At 39.6% G+C, this 20,773-nt stretch overlaps 1 protein-coding gene across 3 annotated transcripts in view; it reads left to right on the top strand.

Annotated features, from left to right (window-relative positions):
• Positions 1-20,773, top strand: part of IGF1R (insulin like growth factor 1 receptor) — a 291,232-nt gene that overhangs the window by 83,740 nt on the left and 186,719 nt on the right. The gene's annotated exons all lie outside the window — the stretch shown is intronic.

Genomic DNA, 20,773 nt, shown 5'->3' with positions numbered 1-20,773 from the left:
TATCTGAATTTGTTCAGGGAGCCTTACCATAGACAACATTGTGGAGGCATCAAGTTACTTTTTCCTGAGTAAAACATCGTTAATTCCACAGTTTGGTCCCATCGTACAGCCAGAGGAGAAGTCAGCTGGTGAAGATTTTTTTTATCTTTTTTAAGAGAGATGGGGTCTCCTTATGTTGCCCAGGCTGGACTGGAACTCCTGAGCTCAAGGGATCCTCTCACCTCAGCCTCCTGAGTAGCTGGGACTATAGGTGCCAGGTGTGCGCCACTGAACCCAGCTTGAAGATCTTTCTTCTAAATGAGTGGGATTTAAAATGACAAGTGGGATTTGGTATCCTATTAAGAGTTAGACTCTTATTGTAAATGCCCCAGGCCCCTGTCTCAGACGGTGTCTGCTTGTGGCGGGTGCCTGGCTAGCTGGTGGTGAGAGCCTGCCTTTGCTCCTGCACACCTCAAGACTGGCCCTCCATGCCTTGCCTGTGACTCAGACCTAATAAATATCAGACAGGCTCTATTTATAAATGAGTGAGAGAGAAAATTGTTCCCCAGAATTTTAGTCCTGACTTGTGTGTTATTAGGCAGTTGTGTCTGTCTGAAGATAATTCACAGCCCCGCCTCCCCTTCAGGATTTGAGTGGATAAATCCATTTCATTTTCAGGTGGACTTTTCTGTTAAGGTTATGAAAGACCCAAAGTAACCAGAAATTCAACTCTGTCCTTGACTACTTAATGATGCCCAACATTCTCTTGAAAATATGCCATTTTACAGTTTGCAGTTCGCTTTCCAGGGTACTCACTTGATTCTCCCAACATCCATGTTAACCCTACTTCGTGTTCAGGACAACGGAATGTTAGTCAGATGCCTTTGCGGAGGGGTTGTCAGCCTCTTAAGTGGCTGCACTTGTACCCTACACCCTTCCAACTCTAGGATGTATACTCTTGTACACCAAAACACAGAGAAACTGAAGGAAGTAAGAACAAAACTCAGAGGTCTAACAGAACGTTTTGTCCTGCTTAACAACTTCAGAGTTTACATGGCTTTAAAAAACATGGTTGTAACTTTGAGTATGGGAACGTTGTGCTCACTGTTTTTATGCCGTAGCTGTACCGTGCAGGGGTTGTACTCTTCATGCGTTTTAGACAGAAATGACCTTGGTTAATGCTTGACTTGGGAACTATGCAGAATATCCAGGAAATGGTGGTGGCTAGTCTTGACCATTCTCAGTCTGGTGGAATTATGGTTCACGTGCCACCGTATTTGGGTTCCCTGTTGAAGGTTTAGTTTTGAGAAAGAATCTGCTGCTGTCCTGTTTATCACAGCTTTCTTAATGACTCTCAGGAGCATGCTATTTTTTCATCATTTTCTTCAAATTGATTCTTTGAAGTTTTTTCAAAGTCAGAGTATAACTGTGGGTACTTATCCTAAACAAAATTGTCAATTGATGAGACATTATGTCTTTGGATACCAAATGGCAGATCCTTGTGTGTTGAACTTGTGGCTGATCTGTCTCATAAAAATATGCCTTTTGAACCTATACGATGTATGCGATTATCACAGAAATAGAAAATAGTCTGTAAAAAATGGTCCCTTTGCTAAAAGAAAATATTAACCTTAGGATGGGAAATGTAATCTGAACAGGGGTCCGGAGTCCTATGACTGTGTTCAGCATTGGTCTTAGTCCCTTTCTGCTCAGTATGTTTATGGGGAACATGATTTCACAGTTCTGTGAAGAGCTCTGGATGTTCAAGACTGCTCAAGGCTAGCGAATACATTTGAGATATCATCACTTTCTGCTTAAAATATTTTGACTCCATCATTTATTTCAGAAAGTAAAAGCATTCAGGCTAAAGTTCGGGGTTAGTAAGCTTGATGCTTTAAATTGCCTTAGCCATCATCCCTCTGTTTATTTTGCTTGCCCTGTGGTGGTTTTGCCCTAATTCACATGCCTGTGTACATGGACCTCCCCTGGCTTTCATAGCGCCTCTTTCCAGTTTCTCCCTTAGAGAATTGTCATAGCTGTGGTTAATAAGATGATAAATGGGACCAGGAGCAAATGCAGGTTAAAAAAGCATTTAACAGGTCAAGGATCTGAAGCTTTTAAGAAGGAGAAAAACAATAAACAAGAAACCCAAACACAGCCTTAAAAGCACGCCCCTCGAAACCCAAGTTTCAGAATTTGCTGGAGCCTTGCTGCCAGATCACACTAGAAAGATGAAAAGGCTTTTGTGGTCAGTTATGTGTGACATAAGAAATCAATGTGTCTGACAGAAGTAGGATTTCTCTTTTTAAAGAAAAAAAAATACAACAAAGGGAAATGTTTTATTTACAATAGCTATGTGGGTTGCTGTGTCTGTAGGGTGAAGATTTGGTTAGTAGTATTTTGAAGGCAGGATAGAGGAAGATACAAAATGTCTGCGTAGTGTAGCTTTCAGTAGGGCTGCACATGTAAAAATATTCTAGAACTCACACAGTTTAAACCAAGTGCTTGGTTTAGGAAATACTTCTTCCCATTCCTTGGCATTCCCCACATGCCTCTCCCCCAGCCCCCTGTTATTTATCTGGACTGGCTCTTCAAAGAGATTGAGTTGAAATTTAATTATCTAGGAAAACTCCACTTTGTCAGAAGCATATTCCATAAGAAGAGTCTTGCTGGTCCGCAAATCTCACTTGGGTACATTCGTGGTCTAAAAAAATTATTCCTGAATAGGAATATCAAAGAAGGATAATGCTTACATTTTTATTTTTTATTTTTTTAAAGTTTTATGCTCCTCAAATCTCAGTGTAACTTCACATTTCTAAACTTCTTATTTTAGAATAACTCTCTCGGGTAAGTTATCAACAGAAACTCCTATGTGAACATGCCCATTTTCCTTCCCAGTAAGCCGTCTCCATGGTAGGTCTTTTAATACGGCTTACCTAGAGTTTTCCTGAGCATTCTGGGTAACAAGTATGTGTTTATGCTGAAAAACTCTTGGCTTTTCCGTTTATGTCATTTCCTAAGACCTTATATGCTACACATAGAAATAACTTTCTTGCAGAGTTAGGTGAAATACTTCCTTCTTGGAGGTATTTTTGCCATTCAGTCTTGCCTGATTTGTGCTTTTTCCCTTCTTTGCTGGGCAGTGGGAGGCTCTGCATTGTCTTGTTTTCACCAGATACCCAGGGGGTCTTGTTGGAAAATAGCAGGTTGTTAGCAAATTCATCCCCTCCCTGAGAAGAAATTGCCAAGTCCTTCCTTCCCAGGCCAGCGGTGGGCGCTCAGGTGCCGCCTCTCTCCATGGCGGGACCAGGGGGCACTGCGTAGCTGCTAACGGCACTAGTCTGGCACCGCGTCCTAGGCCTCTGTTTCTTCTTCTTTTTCTTCTGTAGAGCCCTTCTTTGTAGACTGGAGGGTCTCTCGGAGTTGTTGGATTTTCCCAGGAGATACTATGAAGAATCATCATGATGATAAAACTTGGTCTAAAACTTTCTTTCAGTAAGTACATTTAAAGGCATATCTCTGTTGTTCTCTCCCTACACTGGGATTTTTAGTAATAAAAGCATGTGCTTTTTTATATGTCTAAATATCTGTGTTATTCATGTTCATATATTCACATACATACGTGTGTGTGTGTATTTGAGAAAGCTTTCCAGTGTGTTTGAAAGGACTGAGATGCCAAGTTCATGGTAGTCTCTGGGCAGCTTCATGTAGATTGTGAGGCAGAGGAGCCTGACTCAGTCCTTTAAGAATTGGTTCTGTCCTCGGTAAGCCAGGATGATAAGCACTCCCTTCTGTGGCCGGGTCCCGAAATGGTCCACTTGACATTCAGCTGGATGAGGGAAAAGCCTTTTTAAGGATCAGCTCTTATTCCGGAGGAGTATAGAGCCAGCCCTCCCACATGCGTTTCCTGTTAAATACCTATTCAGAGCTAGCCGAGGCCTCACGTGTGGATGACACGAAGCTGGGTCTAACACAAATCAGTTGGTGGATAAGTGAGGAATTTAATGAAATTTGAAAATAAACCCAACAGAATTAGTGTTGTTCTTGGTCTTGGTCTGGACACAGCTGGCAGGAGTGGCGAAGAGCGTGGTCTGGCTCTGGGGTGTGGAAATGCTTGGGGGGCACATTGGACGAGGGCTGGCGCCAGCCCTGGGGAATCTTTGTGTAGGGGCCTGATGCTGTGGAGGTGTTTATCACGCTTTCTGAAGGGATTCAAGTAATTCTGTAGAGCTCACTCTGGGTGAACATGGTTTGATTTGAAACAGTCCCAGCCAGAAGTTAAGAACGCCTGTGTTATATGATTAGCATATAATCTGCTGAAGTTCAAATTTTAAATATAGTTTTATATTTAAAAAACAAAAAGAAGTACTGATCATGTTCAGTAGTTTCTAAGTAACATTATTTTCACTTTTTACCAAAATTGGCATACGTGTATGTAATTGCACTCATGATGAATCCCTGAAGGAAACAAGTGTGAATATTAATCATGATTTCATAGTAAATAGGTTATTTTTAGATTTTTCTTTTACTGTCCCTTTTGCCAGTGACTAGCCTTGCCATGTTCTTTCTAAAATAAGTAAAAATTAGATGGATTTAAACATAAGGGAAATATGGTGGAAATGCATTACTTTTAAAAAATAATTTGTCGTGCATGGGTAAGATTTAGGGAATGTAAACACAGTAAACCATGTTTCCATGACGCAGGTATCTCATCAAGTTCTTACAATATACCTTTGTAGTAACTGGAATTTTCATGTCATTTGGAGTAGGGCCGGGCCAGTGATTCATGCTTCTCATCTTTCATTCTGTGAATACACAGTAAATGCCCACTGGGCACCATGGAATCATTTGCATATATTGGCACCCATCCTCATGGACTGTTGGGAGATACCTTAATCACACCAGCCATAAGTAGAACATTGCATCTGTGATGAATGCCACCAAGGCCATACATGGTGCTGCGAGACCAGGAGGGAAAGGAAATAGCACATTAAGGGCCTGTGGTGGAAGTTGGGGCCCTGGAGCCTTGTTGAGGGTTTTGTCTTTACCAAAGGTGTAGTGTGAAATATTAAACAGATGTAGTATGTGTGCACGTGCGAGAGTGAGACTGCCATATTTTCATTAAAAAATTCACCTTGGCCACAATGTGAAGAATAGATTTAGGGAGGAAGCCAGTTGGTCAGCTATTGAGTAGGCCATGGGAAGGGTGACGCTAACTTGGACTGGTGGTGGGGATAAGAAGTGGATCAGACTTCTGTTGAAGGGTAGGTGGGTGGGCAGGATGTCAAGGATAATGTCCAGGAGGCATTAATGTCCAGTTGTCTGGCTGGAGGACAACTGACCTGTCACTGAGCTGGGAGATGCTGTAGGAAGAGCAGGTGGGGATTGCGAGTATGAGCTTGATTTTGGAGTTGGGGCCCCCCTCTGAGCCAAATAGGCATTTGGAAATGTGCACTGGTGCTCAGAGGGAGTTCTAGGCGGGTGACTTAATTTAGGAAGCTATATGGAGGTGGTACTTGAAAGCAGAAACATAGGTGAAAAGACTGTGTCGGGGATGAACTCAAAGCAACATCAATGTTCAAGAGCCAGATAGAGGAATATGAGCAGTAAGGGAGACCCAGGTGGTGTGAGCACATGGGGTGTGAAGGCCAGGGTTTCAGGGAGAAGAGGGGGCTTTAGGAGGAAGTGGTCAGTGGGCTGAAAGTTCCTAAGAAGCCAAACAGGAAGAAAAGTGAAGACATCCTCTGACCTTGTAACAGGGAGACCTGGTCCATGGAGTGATGGGGCCAGAAGTGGCCCTGGAGAGGGAGGAGGACGATGGAGAAGGGAGGACCTGGAAAAGTGGGGAAGTCTGGCTGTTCATGGGAGAGGAGTGACAGCAGCTAGGGAGGCGTTAGGGGTGCAGTGTGCATCTTGTTTTCTTGAACAGAGCCCGGAAAGTCTGAGGGAAGGACTGTGCTCAGAGGGAAGGGTGGGGAAAGCTCCAGTAAGGACCCAGAGGCCTGAGGACAGACCAAAGCACAGATGGAAGGATTAGCTTGGGATAAGAGTAAGGACAGATGGTCTCTTAAAGATGATGGTAATGCACACTGCTCCGTTTTTTTTTTTTTTTGCTATTTGCTATGAACTTTGTATATGTTTTCCTCATTTGATCCATGCTTACCCAAACTCTATGAAAAGAAACAAACATTCTTGTCATTTTATGGATGAGGACCCTAAATCCTGGAGAGGCTAGGAAAGGTGCCCAGAGCCTCCCAGGAGGAGGGCTGATGCTAGGCTTCTTTCGTACTCTGACCCAGAGGCCTGAGGGTAACTGTCTAATGACTTTTTTTTAGCCGAGTAAAATTTAACGTGAACTTAATGCATTGGGGGGATGGTTGCATTCGTTTTAATGATTAGTTTATTTTCTAGTAATATTAACTAATGTAGGGAGAAGGAAGCTAAATGCTCTTCAAGTAAAGCAACAGTATCTACGCATTGATTTACTTGATTGAGCTTTCTACTAAATTACAGGAGTTAATTTATACTTTGTTATACTCTTGGTATTACAAAGTGATGGCCATGCCTTTATTATAAAATTTTTGGTGCTCATTACTCTTTATTGGAGCACATGCCTGGTGCCACCAGCTGCACTAAACACTTGTGTGTGTGTACCCCTGTGGTCTCCCTAGTGGCCCCATGTGGTTTGTGTGTCATCTGACCACCTGTGACAGGAGAGGAAGCTGGGAGGGGCAGAGACATAAAGGCAGTGGCTGGGTCAGGAACTCCTCCTAAATGGCGGAGCCGTCTCTCCTAGGTTCCTTCTCCTGTCTTTCCTCTCGCTTGAAATGAGAGAAGATATTGGAACTAGCCTGAGTGGGTACCTGGTAGGGCAGAAGCAGTACACTTCTCTGGTTTTGTTATGGTGTCCTGAGGATAAAGAAGCCCCCCCACCCCCAAAAAATTTGAGGAATTGCAGATGCTGTGTGAAAGATGGCCGAAACTCCTGGCAGCTATTCAGATTCATCTTTGGAGAAACTTTTGTTCTCTCTTCTTTCATTTTCTGAGGCTTAAAACTGCTCTCAAATCTACACATTAGTCAGTAGTCTCTATTGTCAAGACTTTGAGGAAACAAGAACTCTCATAACATTTCTGCTGAGAGTATGATACAATACAATTTCCATGGAAGGCAAGTTTGTGATGTCTATCAAAGTTATCAATGCATGGTACCTTAGACCCAGAAGCCCCACTTCTAGGAATTTATTTTACCAGTACACCTGCACAGGTACAGATGGCAGCATTGTTTGTGATAGTAATCTGTGGGGTGCAACTCACGTGTCCTTAATAAACTAAGATATATGCACAAAGTGGAATACTCCACAGACAGAAGAAAATAAAAACCAAGTATGACCTGAGCCCCATGTGATTAGATCTCCATAATTTTAAGTGGAAAAGGTAAGGTCGGCTTTTTTTTTTTTTTTTTTTTTTTGGTAAAGTGAAGGAAGGGAAATATGATTGTCTATTTGCAATTGCTTGTATCTGTGAAGACTAACACTTAAAGAAAAACCAGAAACCGTTAAGTGTTATGACTTGGAGATAGGTGGGGACAGGGATGGGAATGACATACCTCAAGGTACATCTTTGTATCATGGTTTTAAGCCTGTGTTTGCATTATGCATTAAAACTTAAAAAGTAGCAGCTGTGCTCTCTTCTGCTCAGGTGCAGGAGCCTCTGGAACTTTCTCTAGGTTGGTCTGAGATGACATTCTTGCAACCTTGGAAAAACACCAAGTGGAAGGTGGGTGTGCACACTTCTTGGATAGATTTCCTTTGTGTGTAACTGAGCATGCTTTTTACAGGACTTGTGTGCTTCTTGGAGAAATCATCCCGCAGCCCCTGCTCCATGCATGTTTTCCCCACAATCCTCCATCTCTTTAAAATTAGTTTATAGAAACCAGTATTTCTGGGCAACATATTTGTGTTCTCCTTTTGGTCTCTTTTCCTATGTCATCATTCAAGTCACAAAGTCCACTGATTAAATACACTCACAGGTTTTAAAAGAACTTGCTTTTTGGTTGTTGTGTTTTGCTTTTAATTTGAGAGTTGAGGCCACTAGGTGCATGTGGTAAGGATTTCAAAGGGCTAAATGGGTGTGTTTTGTTAGTTATTTCTTTGAACCTCTTTTGGCACTTGCATAGTGTCGGTTATTTCAGTCATTAGGGTTGGTAAAGAAACTGTTTGAACATTGGTTCGGAGCTGTGTTGTTCTTATACTATATCTCCAGTTGAACCTGTGTTCTCTTGATGGATGAACTTGTAATTCACCAGATGCATGGATCACTATGATTAATTTTTTTCAAGCTATTAGTTATTTAACTAATGACAAATGTTCAGGAGAGAAGATAAATTTAGTGTAATGTAAATTCTAGCTGGCAATTCTAACAATTTACTCTTCAAACTAAAGTTGTGTCGGTTCCCATTTATTTATACCCTTATACTACTCAATTTGTAGTCAGTCAGGGTAAGTCATTTTTGTTGCTAAGACAATTAATTGAATATAGGTTATTTGCATCTTAGATTCCCTCTAAGGACTAAATCTTATAAGAAGAGGTGTGTGAGCATGAGAACTGTGTTGGGTGGTCCTGGAGGGATGTTGGTAGTAGATTTGAAAGGGATTTGGGAGAGTTTTAAAAAAGCTAACCCAAACAAACAAAAAACAAAAAAAGCCCCTGGACACTGAATTGACTGGTGGGTTGTCACTCTGTGGTTGAGACGTTTTGAGTCCATGAAGTTCTGCTGTCTTCTCAAGAGCTAGAGAGAAATGATATTATTACCAAAGTTGGGCTGGCTGTGTTGTAGCACATGGTACTGGATATCGCTAATTTGTTGGGAAATGACTGCTCACTCCTCATTGACTTTTAAAAATATCATCTATAACATTAGCTTTAGGAGCCAAATGGTTCACATATATTTTGTGTGTTGGGGGAGGGGTGTGGATTGGTTGGGCCAAAGATGTTTGAAATATATTTGGAAGAAATAAATGTTTTTCTGTTCAATAATTCCCAAACTAAAAATGCCTGCCTTAAGTTTTATTTCTGATTTGACAAAAGAGAAAGGTAAGAACTTTCCATGGAACCAAAATGGTATTGCTCTATGCAAACAATTCGCTCTCACAGCTTCATGATCCCTGGAGGTAAGGAAAGGAGAGAAGAAAGGATGACTCCCCTCTGGGATAGAAATCACACGAATATCTTTATCCACTAAGAAATTCAGAGAATAAAATACCCAGTAAAATACCTTTCTCTTTGCTACCAGGGAAAGCATTCTTAGACAACAAAAATATGCTCTCCTGTTTATACTTCTGCATGCACACTCGTTTTTACATTAGGTGCATACTTTAGCAATTATGTGTAAAATGAAAATTTATGCAAATCCTTTTTTTCTATTGACTTTCATTATGAAATCAGAAAACTGTAGGATCTAAAGCCAATCCCATCAATGACTCCTGTAATGTTAGCCTTTTTCACATTTGGAATGCTTAAAACTTTTTGCTATATTGGTAGTTAGTCCATTGACAATCTATAAGTTGGTGTCTTCACTACAGACAATTACTTAAATGCTTTTATTCTTGAGGTATTCTTGCTGGACTCTTAGGACTTGATTTCCAGCAGCTATGGTGGTTATTCCAGGAGTTACTAGAATTAAGAGCCAGAGGAAATGCTACTTAAGCTACATTTAGGCTCTGCTAGAAACTCACATATTGCATGTAGAATGTCTAAAGGGCTCCGTGCTGTTGTGTCAGGGTGGGAATGCATCCCTTTACTTTAAATAAGACCCCAAATGTGCATTAAGTACCTGCTGTTGGCCTATTATTCAACAAGTTGTGGTTGTTCCTGGAAGGTAGCATTGCCTGTTTTTTTCCTGTTAATTAAAAAAATAATATGCAGCGTTAGTGTTGTAGCAGTAGAATTTAACAGGTTATTTACCATCTCTCTGAAACTCTTAATCTGTAAGATGGGGCTGATACTGCCTATCTAATTGGCTGAGATGCTGCTAAAAGTTGACCCCTCTTTGAGTGCCAGATAACACACATTGGGAGCCAGTAACCTAGAAGTTAATTTCAGAGATGGTGGTTCAGTTTCATTTTTAGGTTGATGCATGCTTAGTGAGAGGGACTGACACTTTAGCTTGTGGTTCTCTCCTCTCTGATGACACCTTCCTTGTCAATTAATGCTTTAACAAACTTCATACTAGTATCCAGCAGGACCTGTAGAATAAATCCCTTTTATTTCGTAAATACTCTTTAGTTTGCTTATTTTTAAAATTTGGATTTCTGTACTTACCTTATTGTGGATAACCAAGGGTGAATGCTGTTCTTTTTAGTACAGAGGTGAAAGTTAAAGCTGTATCTTAAATATTTGTATTTCTGTTTGGTCTCAGTGACATAAAATGGTTTGGGTCACTCTGACATTTAATCAAGTTAAACAACATGGCTCTTAGAAAATATGTTTACCAGGTAATCTGAGAGCTGATAACCTAGTAACACAACTGAGAAATTTCATCAGGATGAATTTATTCATTTCTTAAGTACTTCTTGTCTAGTTTGCCTTTAATTTTCATTTTTCTAAGTTTCTATTAGGCATGGTGGCCTCACTTGTTATTTAATAATGAATGGTTACAAATTGTTTGTGTGTTTTTGTAATTAGAATGTGATAGCAATTGCCTACCAGATGAGCTGACATTGTAATGACATGAAGTCAGTAACAATTATGCCTAACAGGAAAATTAATTATGTAATCCTATCATCTTATATTTTGCCTAAGAGATTAGATTTGGCTGTTACTAGGCTGCCTGGGCAGGTGACAGCATGGTGTAACACTTCTCATTTTTCTGGTTAGACTGCTTCACTATAATGTTCATTGTGTCACCTCAGAAAATCATTTGATTAGTTTAGACTTTTAAGGTATTTTCAGGTTTTTTATATTTTGATTAAAAAAAAAAGAACCTATTCTATTTGTTCTCCCAATTTCTTAGTGAATAAAGATATTTGCTCGATTCATATCCCAGAGAGGCCATCCTTTCTTCTCCCCTTTTCTTACCTCTGAGAGACATAAAGCTGTGAGTGAATTATTTGCATACAGCAATACCATTTTGATTCCAGGGAAAAAGTTCTTACATTTCTTTTGTCATTCTCAACCTTGTACCTGAGAAACCCATTTCCCCGGCACTTAGAGCATCTGTAAGTTTAAGGTGTAGGCAGGACTGAAGGTGGTATTGGGGCACCTGGCCGGGCCTCCCCTGGGGTCCCTGCTGTCCTCCCTGCTCCATTGTCCCCTGAGGCTTTGTAAGTCACAAGCAAGAGGGCCAGCCTCCCTGACCAGGTATGCTTTGCCTAAGAGGGACCCTGGATTTATCTAGTCCTATTTCTCCTCTTCCAGGTGCAAAAACTGATGCTCTGAGATGTTTAGAGATTTGTCCTCTGGTAGAGCTGGGACCACAACCCAAGTCTTCTGAGCTTAGTATGATGTTCCATCTGTTATACCTTGGTTTTATTTTCTTGTTTCTTAAAATTGCCTAAAACATCTCAGCATTTAGGGATAAAAGTTTGTCTCTAAGCTTAAAGAATTTGGAAAAAAACCCAGAAAAGTCAAGTTCCACAAAAACTCTATCACTGAGAACACTGGGTATATTTTCTGGTAGAGTTGTGAAACACATTTTAGCATAGCTCAATCTTATGAGAGTTGTATGTTTATTTTCTGGGATTTTAAGGCCTTTAGTACCATTAAATTCTTATTAACCCTGTTTTTAGTGGCTATATAAAGTTATATGGGATGAAGGTACTATAATGTACTTAACCATTCCCCAATGTTGGACATTTGTATTGGTTCCAATTTTTTAAATAATTTTCCATAATTATAAGTAAAGAAGGCTGCAACAAATGTTGTTGTTCCTTTTTTTTTTTTTTTGAGACAGAGTCTCACTTTGTTGTCCAGGCTAGAGTGAGTGCCGTGACCACGTCAGCCTAGCTCACAGCAACCTCCAACTCCTGGGCTCAAGCGATCCTACTGCTTTAGCCTCCTGAGTAGGTGGGACTACAGGCATGCGCCACCATGCCCGGCTAATTTTTTCTATATGTTTTTAGTTGGCCAATTAATTTCTTTCTATTTTTAGTAGAGACAGGGTCTCACTGTTGCTCAGGCTGGTTTCAAACTCCTGACCTTGAGCAGTCTGCCCACCTCAGCCTCCCAGAGTGTTAGGATTACAGGCGTGAGCCACCGCACCCAGCCTGTTATACCTTGATCTTTGTCCTTTATGTCAAATTATTTTCCTCGAATACATCCCCTGAAATAGGATTTCTGAGGAAAGGTATAAATTTAAGGCTTTTGACCCACATGGCCAAATTGCTTTCCAGATAACTTATCCCAGTTTATACTTGGACTAGTGGTTCTAAATCTTGTGTGAGATGTTCACTTTGGCTTTGGGAGAAATTCCCCATGAATAAGAAAAACATGGGAAGACAAAATAACATAATTGTTTGGGTATATGCTGTGGTTGGTGTGGGCTTCTCCCACTCTTTCTCCTCCCGAGCCCAAGACCATCTTATTCTGTATAAACAACTGAAATAATATAAATTCTTTACTATTTGCATTACACATTTATTCTGTCAGTCCAAGGCAGTGTTTGTTTACATGGGAATTAGGACATTAGGCTATGTCTTTCTAGGAGTCCTCCATGTGGAATTGTATACAGTTGGTTCTTTGGTGTACTGGGTTGACATAGCCTCAAACCCATTTAGACAGTTGCTCAGACACCTGGCCTTAGCATTTAACCTTCCCAGACCTGCCTCTCCCATATATCTGCTTGTCAATGACAAGCAGATACTTTCAATGAAACAGCCGTTGTGGACTGTGACATTTGTGACTGTTTTCTGAAGCCAGATCAGGTCATTTTTGTAGAAAATTAGAACACAGAGCTATGAAAACTCAGGGTATGGGTCCTGCTGTCTGTGGGGTTGTTTTGATCGAAATCCATCTATAAGGAATGGAATGTTTATGAATGAAAACATAGTAATTTTATCCCCAAAATATCTTATATGTGAAAAATATAGCTCTAACTAATGATATATACAATATTAAATTTACTTTCAGTTATTATAAGTAACATATAATGCAATTTTAGTTAAAATGTATTATTTCAATCAATATCAAATATTCCAGAAGAAAAAACTAAAATAGTAGTAATAAAAGTTAGATGAATGGGGAATATGTTTGGGGCTGGAGAATCATATAAATTTTGATATAAATTCCTGCTCTTAAAGGAAACATGAGGGTTTTTGTTTTCCTAAGAGAATATTTATAAAGTTAATTGGATTTTACACAAAAGAAGCTTTTTGACTCATTTCATTTAGTTTTTAACTTATCATCTGGGAGGAGATTGTGAAGAATTCCCTGTTAGCCAAACCATGGTGAATTAATGTTTCTTACAGATGGTTTTATTTCCTTTTTATGATATTATTTGGATCATGAAACAAGTATCTTGGAAAATGCAAGATACAAAGATGTGAGTTGGGAGGTCTCTCTGGTATGTAAGTTCTTTCTGTATTGGAGAAAGGATACTTTCAGTTTAAGCTAAGATGTTTCTCCTTTTCCCTCTGGCTGGGTCTTTGCTGCAGGAAGTTCCTGTGCCCTCTCTCCTCTGGGACAGGATCTGCTGCTCGATATCGCAACGCTCCTGCCATCCTCCCAGGAAGCCCATTTCTTAGGGAAGCCTTGTTTTCCTTTTTCAGAAAACTTAAGTGTATTTTTAACACACAATTTAACTCCCTTCCCTGGTTGATACTTTTTTCCTTCTCCATATTTTATTCTTAATAATATCTTAGAGAATGGGATCGGTATCAGGCCTGGGAGGTTACCAGGTCTCAAAATTTCACATTTTCTTTTCTGTTTTTAATGACTCTTAATTAATCCAGGCAGCTTGGAGGCAGTAGCTGTGGCTCTCTCTGATGTTTTCTTTCTACATTTCTGTCTGGGGGTGGGGGAAACCTGAGGATTTGGAAGTAGAGTGCTGTACTATCGCTTCCTTTGTCCTTTTCTCATTGTCCAGAAGAGTCTCAAGTGATCTCCAGGAAATCCCTGGCCCCTGCCAGCAGTCTGCCTGTGAGTACTTGAGAGAAGTTGCTTTTAAAATACCAGTTGAGAAGCTAAAGGTTGGTGTTGTGGTTGTGATAAACTCCCATCGTGAAAACTGAGACCACCAGTGTTTTCAGCTCACCTTATGCACCTTGCTTATGCAGCGACACTGACATTGAAAAGGAATTCCCAGAAAACCTTGGCTGTGTTCAGAAGTAGCACAAGCTGTGGATTTAGGTACTTCCAGGCAGCCCTTGGAAACCCACAGGAGGAAAGTTTAGTTCCTTCTTCCTGTCTTCATTTTTGAAAGGAATGAGCTAATAATAAAACGATAATAGTAATGACTGGCTTTGCAGGCTAAATGTGAACATTTAATCCTCATTACAAGCCAATGAGAGGTGGGCATTACTGTTCCCATTTACAGGTGAGGAAACAGAGACTCTGAGAGGCTAAGGAACTTGCTACTAAGTCAAGTCAGGATTCAAACCTAGGTTGATCTGTGGATAGCTGCTGCAGTGTTCCCTTCCTACTTTCCCAAGAAATAATAATGCACAGAAAATTGTTTTTTCTAAATTTTGTGTGCCTGTACGGTACTTTGTGTGATCAAAACAGGTGTTTTTGTCTCTTTAAAATTCTTTTTAACAAAATAAAAATTAATGATTCAAGTGAAAAATAAAAGATAAATGATAGAAGATTTAATCTCTGTTTTAATCTTCATTTTTTTTCTCTAGGAATGTAAAATACATACATACTTGCAATATAACTTTTAGATTTTTATAAAAATGAGATTATGCTATTAATATAAAGACTATTTTCTATATAATATTCTGTAGCATTTTTATTTTCACTATATGGATATCATTTTAAATCAATTGCAGGTATGGAAAAGTAGTTAACATTATAGCATTATTCACAATATGAATGATCCATAATTTGTCAGCCATCTGTGTCGATGGATAATCATCTTGTTTTTCTCTTTTTTCCTGTGTTTTGTTTGTTTTGCTATTAAAACAGGATTATAGTGAGTTCATTTGTATGTGTGTATATATATCCATCCTTATTTGTTTGCTGGTACTGTAGAAAAGGACATTGCTGTCTTGTTCCTAATTTAAATAAAAATATTTGTGTTTTAGCAATGAATATGTTCAAGTTTAGGTAATATAATTGATCATATTTAAGTTGTATATATCCATTCATGTTTTCATTTTTATTGGAGCTGATGAATTTTAGGAAATGACTTTTTGACACGATATAATTGTGAGCATTTGCTTTTATTTTGTGTTGTAATAAATTATATTGATTATATTTCCCAATACTGAATCATCTTGCATTCCTGGAATAAACCCTAATTTGTTATGCTGCAGTATTCTTTTGATATGTTGCTAAACTTGTTTTGCAAATATTTTAAAATAAATTTTTATGACCGTGATCTTGAGACGGGTCTGTAGTTTTCTTCCTTCTTTGCATTCTGTCAGGTATTAGTATTAGGAGTATGTTTTTTGAATGACTTAAGAATTTCATCCTTTTCTAGAGTCTAGAATCATAATATAGGAAATATCTGGTTTTTAGATATTAAAGTGAAATTAACTGGAAAACTACCTAGGCTTGGTATCCATACTACCCTCACCTCACAACCTTTTTAAAAAAGTTCTTTTGTTCAGAAAATATTATAGTTGTTCTACCTTTTCTCTGAATTTTGATGTTTTCTACTTGTTAGGAAATCATTGGCTTAATGTAAATGTTGAGTTTATTGCATAGAGTTATATATGGTATTGTTGTCATTTCTCTGGTACCTATGTTAATACCCTTTCTTATTACTAATGCATATTTTTGCTTTTGTCCTTTTTCCCCCCTTAATTAAGTTTGTTAGAGATTTATATATTTTATCTTCAGAGAACTAAATATATTAATTTACTTTTTAAGTTCATTTGAATATGTAATTTTTATCAGTTCACTTTTCTATTTCTTTTGACTTAAGTTTATTAAATTGAATGCCTGTCTCATTTACTTTTTAGTCTTCTTAACATAATGGCATCTAAGGCTGTAAATTTTCTGTGGGAATAGTTTTAGCTTTGTACCTTTGGTTTTGTACAATTGATCTCTTTTTTGTTTTCTGGATGGTTTGTGATTAAAATATTTACTTGACCTTTGATTCTGAGACTATTTAGAAGTATGTCACTGAATTTTTCTTTAGCTTTTCTTTTGATATTTTGATATAATCTGTAAGTATAATTGTGAAATTTCTAAGGGGAATTATTAAGGTTTATTTGTGTCCAAGTACATGATTAAATTTTAATTGCCCCATGGATATTAAAAAATTATTTCCTTTGTAAGATACAAAGGTTTAATTTTCTATATTTAGTAAATCAAACTTCCTGATTGCATTATAGTCAGAGCTTCCAAATTTGTTTGGTTTTAACTATCAAGTTGAGAAGTGGATTAAATTGCCTTTGTAATTTTTAAACTTACATATTTCTAAGAGCGTTTGCTTAATGTATTCACCTATCATTTTGCTTGATGTTTAAAGATGTGTAATTTTTTGTATTTTCCTTGGATTATGTATTTATCATATGTAATATCCCTCATTGTCCAGTCATGCTGATGGCCTTAGTTCTTAATTTGATTTTAATATCACCACCTTTGCTTTCTCTTTACTTGCCTTTGCTTGGTATACCCTTGTTCAACTCATTTTAAAATGTTCTTTGTCACTTATTTTGGGTGAGTCTCAATTTTTTTAATTTTTTTTTTTAAATAAGAGCAGGACTTTCAAAATCCAGTATGACAGTTTTGTTTTTAAATTGGGACATTCTACCTTGTCTTTCTGTACTGTGATAATGGATGATTTTGCCTTATCTAATGGTTGCCACGTATTTCACTTTGTTTTTCTCAATTTCCATTTAATTTAGCAATTCCTTTGTTAATCTGAAATGAACAAATTTTTAATCCTGCCAATGCCTAACAATTGAAAGTAAATATTTTTCTCCTAAAATAGGTCCCAGTACTAAATCACTAATTCTTGCACCAAGGGGTACATTCACCCAATTTCTGCCTTTCTCATGACTTTTTATATCTCCTCAGTCTGTTCTCTTTTTACTCATGAATTCCATGTTCTTATTGCTTGCTCTTTGATACTCACATTTCTTCTCCTTAATCCTCTAGAACAATAATTTGATACTTTAGAGCAATAGATCTTTTCTGTTCAATTTTAAATTGTTTTTAATTCCAGAAAGTTTTTGTATCCCAATTTTGTCTCTCATCACTTTTCCATTCTAGTTCTCCTTTCTTGGTTCGATTAGTTCTACTTCAGCTGGTGCCACCTGTTGCAGTTCAGCTTGGCCACGCTCCCTCAGGCGCCTGCAACATCCTCAGTGGGTCATGGTTTTTCTTTGCCTGCTGATGGCTGCCTTCGGCAATCATGCAGGTCATGGGTTGGTGTCACACGGTGGCAGACTAGCAGGTGGTAGATGACAAGCGAGGAAACAAGATACCCTGCTGCTAAGTTGTTCTGTTCCGAGGTCTCACCTAGCCGCACAGGCTTCGGAACAGTTCCACCTTCCACCAAAGCCTTCTTCCCTTTGGATGGACTCTCAGTTACATTGACCACCGAGAAACCGTACCTGCTCTCTCTTGGAGATTTTGGAGACCCTCAAGGCCTCAGAATGCCCCCATTCTCACCCTGTGCCCTACCTGCAAGCTCTTTACATTGTTGTCCTTAAGTTACTCCAGAGAGAGGAGTGGGAGATAAGTAGGATCAAGTATGTTTACTCAGGACCCCGTCTTCCCCATAAAGAATGTGTTCGTGTAAATTTTTATTTGCTGTGGGATAGAGGTAGAAAAAAGAAGTGCATACCTGCATTTGGAAGCAGCTCTAAGAGTGATGATACATTGATGGGGCAAGATTGCCCTTAATTTAACTGTTAAGAAATTAGGATACCTATATAAAGGAAGCACAATATGGTATGTTTCTGTTATAGAAAGGACTCTATTTCTTACTCTTATCCCCAGCACCACCTTCCCCCCAAACATCACTCAGTATAGAGAATAATACATTCTATCAGTGGAATCATCTTTGTTAGTGACATCAGTTATATGCCTGTTAAGTGTGTACACACGCAGGGAAAGGTGACATTTTTTCACTTCACAGCTGGAAAACTTGGGGCAAAATGCCTAACCAGCTTGGCCCAAATTTGAGGGTGTTATTGTTGGCATCTCAGCGCAGGTGTTTGTGGCTTCTATTCATGGTCTATTTATATTAAGTGGTACTGGGGTGCCCCAGAAAGGACTGCATTAGGTTAAGCTCATCTATGCTTATTTTTAATTTTAATGACAGTCTTGTCTGTGGAATTATTCAGTGTGTGTTCTCATTTTTCAGTATCTCAGGATATAAGTGCCAAAGCATCTCCATGACTTGGTCCAATGAGGGAAATACCTTCCCCCGCATGACAGGAGAAGGGCCCCCCAGGTGGTCCGTTTGATGAACACATGTATTATTGCAGCAAAATACTCTAGAAATAGCTTCATGTCCTTGCAAAATTGCCAACACAAGTAAGGACCTGGAAATTGTTGCTATGCATGTATGTCAGAAGATTTCTTAACCACTTCTGTACCGAATAAAAGAAGACTTTTGTTTTCAAATTTTGTGGGGATCTGGGGCAGTGTCTCAGGTACAGTTGAATATTTTCAAAGCATTTTTAGTTCATCAGGCACATACTTTGTTGAAGATACCTGTGTATCAGGTCTAAAAGTTAAAGCGCCTGGAACCTGCCAATGAGAAAGAAATGTCTGCCCTGGCCATCTGAGGTTTAACCACAGTGCTTCTTGCGGAGTTACTTAATCTTGCTGGTTTTTAATTCCTCAAAGGGTTCAGCTGCCTGTCCCGCAGCACTTTGAAACAAACTTCTTATCCAGGATCAACAGTATTTGCAGACAGGGCACTGCCTTTGCTGCCACATTTTGCTTGGTTATTGTGTAAGAGCCCCATCATTTTTCTCTTTTTTAATGAAGCATTAAGGTCCGTTTACATAGTGATAAATAAAGTAATTACTGTAGCAATGGCATTCTGCCTAAGTCATCTTGAAAACTGAATGCAAAATCTTTTTAATAGCCCCATAATGGTCTCTTGAAGTGTTACAGATTTTTATAACGATAGCTGTAATACAAATGCCATTATTTACTGTGAGACTTGAACATTTTGACCATTTACATGGGTACTCGTGTGTCTCCAGCTGAGCTGAGTGCCTGTCGCTGCGGCATTGCAGGAGCGTGTGCATGCTGGCTTCTGCGGTGGGGTGTCTGCCAGGGGCTGTCTTAGGCAGGAGAAGGAGGCTAGACTGGCACCACGTGTGGTGACTGGAGTGTGTCTAGTCCACCTCTCCAGTTCCATGTAGGAGGTTTTAGGATATCTTCTTTTTTGGCAAAATTGGGATTCTGTTTTGGGAACTCCAAGTCACTACCCGGTTTGGAGAATATTATGTAAGAATGCATATTTCTTGTGTTTTCTGATTACCCATCCCATCCTTTGATACAGACCAAATAAAGAACACCACAATGATTAAAAAGGAGAAGGGAACTGTAGCTCAACTCTACTTTGCTTATGTCATTTCATTTGCTTTTCAATGTCTAATTTATTAAAGCATTTTAAAGTGACATACAGTTTAAACAGCCTCTTCTCACCAAATGTAAAAGAATCGGGAGAGGAGTTTAGCACAGAGCTGTGTGGATTGCTACCCTCTTGGTAGAGTCTAGGCCTAAATTGCCACCTGGCGCCTGTGCCAGTGGACGGGTGAGCAGCCCCGTTGCTGGAACTTTGCAGCTCTGCATCTAAGGCAACCCTGACTCTTGAGTTCCAGAGTGTTCTCCCATGGCATAGACTGCAAGGGCACAGTGGAGCACTTGGGTGTGTGCACATCTGCTACTGGTTGGCATTGGCTTTGATGGCTTGGGGTCTCATGGAGACGCACCGTGGTTAACGGTGGTCAGTGCTATCACTTCATAGTTCTCAAGCTTTTGCTGGGTCTTACATGAGTTTCACGAGCAGAGAGGGAGGGAGAAACCAATACAGACCTACACTGGGAAAAAATATAAGTGCTACAGAGTCATGGGAGGGAGAGAGGATGGATGTGGAAAGGGTAACATTCAGAGTAGGCAGGGAAATGACTTCCTGGACCAGTTCACAGAGAAGGCCAGAGCCACAGGTCAGACCCTTGTAATTTGCCTATATAGTTTGTCAGAGACTGGCTACCTGGTTGAGTCTGCCAGAGCCCCTGGTATAGATCCCAGAACCCCTCCCAGTCCCCTACCCCCAGGCTAGGAAAGGCCATGTGAAAGCATGTACCTTTGCAGAAACTTACTCTCTCCTGCTGAGGTTTGAGGCAGGCCCCCAATCACATTTCCATCTAGGAGCCCAGTGGTCTCACTCCTGAGCTTGAACCATTGTCCCTGCCAGAAAGCCTTTCCTTCTGTGGGTCTCTCCAGATCCTTTCCTTCTTTCAGGTCCCATGTAGTCCCTAACTGCTTCAGGATGGAATACTGGTGATGCACTCATTCAACAGACAATTATTGGAAACCTGCCAAGTGCCAGGCACCCTGCTAGGTACAGAAGGATGCAGTGATAAGTCACTGTTCTTGGCTTCAGGGAGTTCACGCTTTAGGTGGGGAAACAGACACATCTTAAGTCTTAATTGCACAG

This window comes from Microcebus murinus, chromosome 7, assembly GCF_040939455.1.
Source record: "Microcebus murinus isolate Inina chromosome 7, M.murinus_Inina_mat1.0, whole genome shotgun sequence".
Lineage (NCBI taxonomy): Eukaryota > Metazoa > Chordata > Mammalia > Primates > Cheirogaleidae > Microcebus > Microcebus murinus.
The sequence above is the reverse complement of the archived record's forward strand: the minus strand, read 5'-3'. Positions and strand labels throughout refer to the sequence as shown.